At 34.4% G+C, this 9,029-nt stretch overlaps 1 long non-coding RNA gene across 2 annotated transcripts; it reads left to right on the forward strand.

The window, feature by feature from the left end:
* Positions 3,781 to 7,677, forward strand: LOC107640752. Of its 2 annotated transcripts, none has more exons than XR_002363156.1 (9): positions 3,781 to 4,082; positions 4,209 to 4,344; positions 4,550 to 4,688; positions 4,909 to 4,986; positions 5,490 to 5,564; positions 5,739 to 5,809; positions 5,928 to 5,985; positions 6,369 to 6,543; positions 7,257 to 7,677. It is a non-coding gene; the product is annotated as an uncharacterized LOC107640752 (long non-coding RNA). The 2 variants fall into 2 exon arrangements; XR_002363157.1 differs by having other exon boundaries at positions 4,209 to 4,291.

A 9,029-nucleotide genomic window follows, 5' to 3' on the forward strand; every position in this document is an offset into this window, starting at 1 on the left:
CAACAATATTCAAGACAGTGTCAGCATTAGCAACAGATGCTCAAGCATACAGAGAGGCTCTCATTCCCTTTAAAAATCTTCAATTAATGAAATGCATAATTGAATTAGATTGCTTACCTCTAATTCAAGCAATTAAAGCAAAGGTACCAGTGGCAGAAGCAGATGCAATTATCAGAGACATTCTCCAATTGCTGGATGAGGCTCTGGATGTGGGAGCTACCTGGACTCCAAGAGATGGCAACAATTTAGCTCACCTACTGGAAACGATGGCAGTGGAGAATGAAATACAGAGGCAGTGGATAGTCAATCCACTGATTCAAATTATGAAAACAATCAAAACAGAAGCAGGGTTTGCATCAATTTAGCAAAGTCATAATATACAGAAACATATCAATTGGGGGTCAATTTCCACTAGCCAACAAAGATATTAAAAATAAGAGATTTTACCGATAAGAAGGGAAGCGGAAACAGGGGATAGAGATAAAGCCAGAGTTGAGACACAGGATTACCCATCAGCAGCGCAGGGGAGTATAATTGTGAACAGTGAGGAGCCAAAAAAGGAAGAGAGGAGGGGCTATGGTGGTGGTCACCGAGAGCTTCAGCGCATGCCGAAAACCAACCGTGAGGATTGGGGCTGTCACAACTCTCGAGCAGGATCTTCTTCACTGCATCGGCTAATGCAGTCCAATAATAATACAACCACATACAAATGGGCGACTGGTCGGATTCAATTCGAGGAATCACAAGGGGCATCCATGTAGAATGAAAAACAGGGGACTCAAATTGGGGGAGAGCGGCAGTTGCGATCGGCGACAACGGTAGACTTATATAGGCTGTTTCATTGAACTTGGGGTTAGACCATAGGCGAGAGTGGAGGAATTGGGTCTTAGCTCCATGCAACAATCTTATTGAATCATGAGGAAAAGCTTTGGTAGCTTTGATTTCTTCAGAGATAGTAAGCGTTGGAGGAGAAGATTTGGGATTTGGCCATTTAGGTGGGTTGGCGGGTTATTTTGGGGGTAAAGATGTGGGTTGGGTTCGGTTCTGGTTATGTGGGCCGGATATGCCAAGTCCAAAAAAAAAGAGTTATTTGGATGAATTTTAAAAAAAAATATTTTTTGTTGAATTATTTTTTTAAGATTTTATAAAAAAGTAGAAATAATTTTATATTTAAATATTTCATATAAAAATATTTTTTTATCTATCAATTATGTTTAGATAGAACAATATAAAAGTATTTTCATATTTATTTATTATGTAAAAAATATTTTTTACTTTTCTAATCATTTTATTTTTACTGCTAGGAATTTGTCAAATATGATAAAAAATTAAAAAAGACCTTTTTCATTGAATAAAATCTTGAGAAAAGGACAAATAGGTTCTTGACATTTTGTCCCATAGACATTTCTGTTCCTGACCATTTAAAAATACTTTTAAATTTCTGACCACTTTAAAAGTTAGAAATAGGAATCCCTCCGTTCATATGGGTTTGTCAGACCTAACAAAAAAGTTTGATGTAGATAAGCCCCCTTACTTCAAAATGACGCCGTTTGTCTTAGTTGCTAGCTTTGTCACCAAAAGAGCAAAAATCCCTCTTACTGCTCACTAAATGGTGCATTAACATTAAGAGTGTTAATAATCACCGTAACACTCCTCTCAACTATTCTAGCTGCAAATGTTCCAAAACCACCACGAATTTCAAAACCAATTCTAACCCCTCCATTACTAGTTTCCAAATCCAAAACACCATCAACAAGAAAATCATTCTTATTCTTAAATTTCACAAATCTTTGATTCTCATTACCATTCCTAAACAAATCAAAGCAACCAATGTATTCTCTATTCAATTGTTATTTCTGTCTTTGTCATCACCTTATTTTTCTTTGGCTTCGGCTTCAATCTCCTTTTGCAGCTCCTTAGCCTTGTCCTTATCATCCGCAATAGCCAGTGCCTTGAACATTCCCTTGGAACCACCACCTCTAATTTCGGCATCGTTCTCTTTCAGTTTTGCGTCGAATTCTTTAACGTTCTCGGAACATCGACCTAACTTGTAATGAACTCAATAAGTACCTTATCAGCGAATTAAAATAATGTGTGCCAGTATAATTTTGTGATTTCCATCACCCTATTTATTATTATAATTGTTCTGAATTCTAATTATATCTCTCAAAATAATATGAATTCCATAGTTTTTTTCCTTCTTCCTACTTGTTTAGAGATGATATATGTCATCTTAGACTTTTGAGTTTTCTCAAAAATAACATTTTCCTAAATTTTGATTATTTGCTTCTATAGCTAACCTTAAAATCATAGCTTACCCTAAAATCATAGGTTCTTCCTGCTATATAGGTTCTTTTTATTAGGTTTGGGATTCGGTATAAGTTATCTTATCAATCATAGGTTCTACCTGCTATAGAGGTTCTTTTTTTGTTATCTTTTCGTTTTAAAACTCATCCTTTCTCTTCTCCTGCAAAACAGTAAAATAGGTATGCAAATATAGAGTAGGTATGAAATTACAAAGTGTAGATAAAAAAATAGTTGAGAAAACCTCTTTTCTCTTTTGGTTACGATGATCATATTCAAATCATATGATATAATTATTATTATAGTTGTTTAATTTGAGTTGGTTTATTTTTAATGAAACAGTTACAATTTGGTTGGTTGGGGATAACGAAATTGTATATATGTTTTTAATTCCTATTATGAATGCATTGAAGCTTGTGTCCACAAGATGAAGACCCTAACTTCAAGCTTCACAAGAACAGAAAGGGTTCTGGTTAGGCATGCATGTTTTTTTTTTATCTTTTTATACATTCAAACTTTATATTATAATATGGAATTTTATTGTTGTTATATTTTGTTGTTCTATTTTGTGTTTGTTTTGAATTTGAAAGTGTTTAGTTGTTAATTTTCAAATACGTATAACTTATTTCTCGAGTTAGCTATAGCTAGGAGACATCTTATATCAACAATGGAAGAAGGTGTTTGGAGAACTTTCAATTGATTAGCTAATTATATAGTTAACTTTATCCATACATATAAGACCAAGATTTGCTATGGGATATTTCAACAGTTGGCCATTGCTCTTTAAATTCGTAATCAAGCCATTATATTATTAATATCTTATATTATACAAGCTAAAGTTTTTATATGAAAATATATCCAATTCGATTTCTAATTAACCGTTAATTCTCTATTGGACAAACCTAACTAGAATGCTTATTTAAGTTTAGAGAAGACAAGAAAAGAAGAGTCTCTCTCAATGCAAACAAATAGTTAAGGAAATATGGAATTAATTTAAAGCAACATTGAATTTGAAGGTGTTTTACTCATTTTTTGGTCGACTTTGATAGGTGATATCGAAACGAGCTTGTATCAAGATCTCAAGTATCGGGGAGTAGATACGACTTCTCTGAAAAAGAGTGAGATTGACTAGGAAATTACTCACTACTAGAAAACTAGTTATTACAGACGCATATTTCCGACGGATTTTATCCCATGGAAATACAGACGGAATTTTAGAGGGATTTTTTGTCGAAAAACAAAAAAAATGCATTAGCATAAATTATAGACGGAAAGCAGAATCCGTCGATAATTTTGTCGGTAAAATTAATTTTTTCCATGGAAAATAATTACAGACAGAAAATCCATCTTAATTAAATAAATAAAATGTTGCGTTTTATTAAATTATTACAGACAAAAAATCCGTCTGTAATTTAAAATTTTCCGTCGAAAAATATTGATATAAACCTACCTTAACCCTAATCTCTCGAGCTTCAGTCACAATTTACACACGTTCATTCACACTTCACACACGAGCTTCTTCCTCACGAGCTCTGCTTCTTTTCTGGTCGCACGAGCTTCCTCTGCCGTGGCCGCCGTTCGCATCACACGATCTCTCTGTCATCCCTTGCGTCGCACGAGCTCCTTCCGCCGCCGCTCTCGTCGCGTCTGCTCCCTTGGTCGCCGTTGTTGCAGAGCTCCCTCTGCCGCTCTCGTCGCGTCTGCTCCCTTCATTGCCGTCGTCACAGAGCTCTCTCCGCCACCGCTCTTATCGCGTTTGCTACCTTAGTGAATTTCAGGTATAATCTGATTTTGTGATTTTGGTGCTTAGGGCTCAATTTTTCTATACCAATTTTAGGTTTATCAATTTTTCTTCGCAGTTTCTATCTTCTTGTTGCTGTTGATGCTGATTGAGCTTGTTGTAGGTTTATCAATTATTTTACTATCAGCGAAGAAAGAGATTCCAGATTGACAACAACATAGAGATGCCAGAGTTATGCCCGGAATGGTTAGCATTGTTGATCATTGAGAAGGCTTGTTTATCTTCCATTCCTCTTTATGGTATTGTAGTGTATATCACCTTCCAGATTTTACTCTATAAATATTATCGGCTGAAGATATTCTTCTCTTATATGTTGTATGTTTTTAATAGACGAAATTAACAATGAATAACCAAATCTGTTTAGTTTTAATGATTCTTTGAACTGTTTGTTTTATCATTCTTATTATTGATATTGTTTCTTAATAATGGGGAATCTGTTTTCAGAAACTTCTGGTGCTGTATGTAAGACTGGTCAAAATTTTAAGGAAAAACCAAGGGAGCTTAGAGGACTTGATGCTGTCTTTGAAATTACCTTGAAGTGACGGTCGGATTTGAAGGTGTGAGATTGTAACCATCACACCAGGTACAATATCTTCAACTCTCTTATATATGTGCTTATTTTAAATTTTCATTAGACAATAACATTGAAATACTCATCTCTATGGTGGCTTTTATTAAGCTTCTGCATATATGGACTTGTTATTGAAACACTTAATAATTTCTATTGCACATAATTAACTTGTTATTGGAAATACTATACATGGAAGAAACGTTTCACTTGCATATATGGATTGTGCATGTAGGATGCTCCACCAAATCACGTTACCCCCAATGTTGCAACCTCTTTCATTGAGACACTTGAAGCCAATGAGCTTCTCAAGGTATCAATTTTAATTTCCCTGTTAATTGTGTTGTTATTGTTATTGGAGGAACATGCTTGAGAGATTGTCTCGCTTCAGTATTTTTATGCTTGCCATGTGTTTGATGAATTTCCTGAGAGAGATGAAAAAGAGCGGAACTTGTTTTCTGTGTTTCCTTTTCCCAATTCACAAGATTTAGGTACTTTTCCTCTTGGATTGCTTATGAAATTGGGTGTAAGTTTTCTCATGTTTTGCATTTGTGATTGGTAGTATTTTTCCTTGCTTGAAGTTGTTAGTTATTATTAAACCACTGTTTTGTGCCTAATATAATTGATGAGTACTACTTGTACGTACTACTTCATGACCAATAATTATTATGGTTTTACAGAGTGGAAGAGTTAATTTTTTTAGCTCTACTTTTGGCAGACCTATAATAATTCTTATCCCTAATAGCACATCTTTAAAGACATTTTAGCACATCTCTTGTTATAACTTTTAGCACATCTCTTGTTGTCTGATAAAAGCCTGGTCTTGCTGATGGAGATTGCGAAGCTATTGATCAAGATATTCTTCAATTACAGAAGGAACTTCACCAACAGGTTTTAATACTTTTGTTTTATTTATTGATTATTTATTTATTTTTGGATTTCTTTTCTTTTGTTTTACTTTTTATATGTATATATGCTGCATTATGTGAAAGTTATAACAGTTTTGACAGAAAATCTGCATGAGGTATTTTTTTACACCTTGATTGTCCTTGCCCAATTATGCAGGTCACTGAAAAAGGAAAGGGCTTAATGAAACTCATTCCAGCAGTAGAAGAGGGCAGGGAAATAGAACAACGGTATGATTAGGTTTTAATACTTATGAGTTTTGATTTGATAAACTCATGGAAATAATGTGTATGTTTAGTTCTATCTGGACCCTCACTAATCACTGAATGTTTTTTCCTCAACTGACAGAGCCCTTGAGCAAGTTGCTATGGAAAAACTTGTTGAGTTGGCTTATAAGAAGAAGCTGGTAATTTAACTTCTATTTATTTATTGATCTGTTCTACAGGTTATTTGAAACATGCTATTCATTTTCTTAACGTGTTTTTCTTTTTTTTTAAATAATGCTATTTATTTTCTTATTTAACTGAAAAGTTTTAATATGGTACTTACGTAGGATGATGTTAATTCCTCACTGTTGGCTTGTTTTATTACAAAAATTTACTTGCAAGTTTTGTGCTTGACTTTGTCTTTCCCTTCCTTCTGTGTCAACTTAGAAAGGGATGAGTTAAAAGCATTGCCATTGCTCTAGATTCTTCTTTTAACTATTATGATGTGAATATGCAATAACAATTTGTTTATGAAAGAGTTAACTGAATTACACTATGAAATGACCCTCGGTATTGTTGATAGGCCACCCGTGGAAGTAGTGCCGCAAGAAATGGCCTTACTAAGGTTGCAAAGCTAGTTGCTTTGGCTTTCATGAAGAGGACACTAGCTAGATGCAGGAAATTTGTGGAAATTGGGAGGAGTTGCTTTCTGGAGCCTGTCTTTAAAGATGTGCTATATAAAAATGTGTTGTTTCAAGGTAGCTCAGATTTTAATGGAAATACTTGCATATTATTTCATGATAATTAATCAGATGTTGTGCTTCTTTTTGATCCTGTGGAAATGTGTACTTAGTTCTATGCTTTCCGTACTCACTAATCTAATATGATAATACAGATTTACTCGACTCATTGACTGGTCAATTATGTAATCACTAGATATACAATGCTTAATTAATTGCTGATCTAGATATCCATGACCTGATAGGAGCTAATTTTCCAGTGGATAAAAAAATGCAAGAAACTAGTTATAAAGACTATATGTATTGTTGTCTGCTTACTTGGAAAGACAATAATAGTTTAGTTTTTATTTTGTATGAAGTATAAGCAAACTGAAAGCCTTCTATTGCTTTGAAAAAACTAGGACCTAACTTTATCAACTTTACAATCAATAGATGCACACATTATGCTTCTATTTCTAACCGTGAGTTGATCTCACGTTCCTAATCAACACGTCAGTGTGCTATCAAATGTAAGTTCTTTTTGTTTCATTTCATTTGTCTTAATTCAAAAACCTTAATTTTGTGTTATTTTAATCAGGTTAATGACACTGTTGGAACATTTTAATCAGTCAAAACTTGTTTAGAAATAGGGTACATTACACTCAACCTCATGATTATATACTAAAAATAAAAGCTCAATCATTCATTACTCTTTTTCTTTGTTATTCTTCTTGTAAACCTTTGCATACTAGCTTTACAGGAGTTTTCTAAGAGGAAGGACAATGGGAAGATGGCTGAAGGATCAAAAGGAGAGGAAAAAAGCAGGAAATTAGGACACATAATGCTCAGTTGCATGCTGCAGTATTCGTGGCAAGCATAGCTGATGCCGTTGTGGCCATTGTAGCTTCAATAGAGTGTACATTGTAGAATCAATAGAGTGTACATAGCAGCCATAAGAAAGTGTACATAGCTGCCATAAAGTTCTACACTTACCATATGAGTGGTCTCTAGCTTAGCTTGCATTATTCAAGAAATTTTAGAAAATTCTAAGGATACTACTCTACTAATGTTTGAGCCATGGATGTAATTTTCACTCCATATGGATGTATAACTGTATATTATTGAATAAGTAGAGTTATATGCAAAGAAATATTATATAGATAATCTATTTTTCATATATCTCAAAGAAGAAAAAAATAATATATAATTTATATGAGTTGAGTTGAGTTTTTTTATATTTATTTTGTATGTAAACAAGTTTATTTTGCAATTAAAAAAATAAAAAAAAATTCTATTTTACCTTACTGACGGATTTACAGACGGATTTTCTGTCTGTAATCAGAACGTGGGATGATTTTCCAAAGTTCAAATTACAGACGGAAAATCTGTCGAAAAATCCGTCTGTAATTAAAGACGGAAAATCTGTCAGACAGTTTGTCGCCTTTGGGAAATGGATAGAAAATTTACAGAGGGAAAATCCATCGGTAACTGGTAAAAATCTGTCTGTAATTTTTCGACGGAAAAAAATCCGTCGGTAAATAATTTTCGACGGGGCTTTCACAGAGGGACAAAATCCGTCGGTAATTTCGTCGGTGATGAGCGGATATTTTATACGCTTTTTGGGGTTAATTTCATATAGTTTCTAGTGTGTTTTTGTTAGTTTTTAGTTTATTTTCATTAGTTTCTAGGCAAAATTCATATTTCTGGACTTTACTATGAGTTTGTGTGTTTTTCTGTGATTTTAGGTATTTTCTAGCTGAAATTGAGGGAGCTGAGCAAAAATCTGATTCAGGATGAAAAAGGACTGCTAATGCTGTTGGATTCTGACCTCCCTGCACTCAAAGTGGATTTTCTGGAGCTACATGACTCAAAATGGCGCGCTTCCAATTGCGTTGAAAAGTAGACATCCAGGGCTTTCCAGAAATATAAAATAATGTAAACTGGCGTTCAACGCCACTTCCATGTTGTTGTCTGGCGTCCAGCGCCAGAAACAAGTTGCAAGTTGGAGTTCAACGCCAGAAAAGGATCCAAAGCTAGCGTTGAACACCCAAAACAGCCCTATGCACATGATTAGCTTAAGTCTTAGCCCCAGCACACACCAAGTGGGCCCCAGAAGTGGATTTCTGCACTATCCATCTTAGTTTACTCATTTTCTGTAAACCTAGTTTACTAGTCTAGTATTTAAACAACTTTTAGAGACTTGTTTTATATCTCATGATATTTTAGATTTGAACTTTGTACCTTTTGATGGAATGAGTCTCTAAACTCCATTGTTGGGGGTGAGGAGCTCTGCTGTGTCTCGATGAATTAATGCAAGTATTTCTGTTTTCCATTCAAACATGCGTGTTCCTATCTAAGATATCCATTCGCACTTCAATATGAATGTGATGAACGTGACAATCATCATCATTCCTCCACAAACGCGTGCTTGACAACCACTTACGTTCCACCGTAGAATGAATGAATATCTCTTAGATCTCTTAATCAGAATCTTCGTGGTATAAGCTAGATTGATGGCAGTGGTG

The sequence above is a fragment of the Arachis ipaensis genome, chromosome B05 (genome assembly GCF_000816755.2).
Source record: "Arachis ipaensis cultivar K30076 chromosome B05, Araip1.1, whole genome shotgun sequence".
In the NCBI taxonomy this organism is placed as follows: Eukaryota; Viridiplantae; Streptophyta; class Magnoliopsida; order Fabales; family Fabaceae; genus Arachis; species Arachis ipaensis.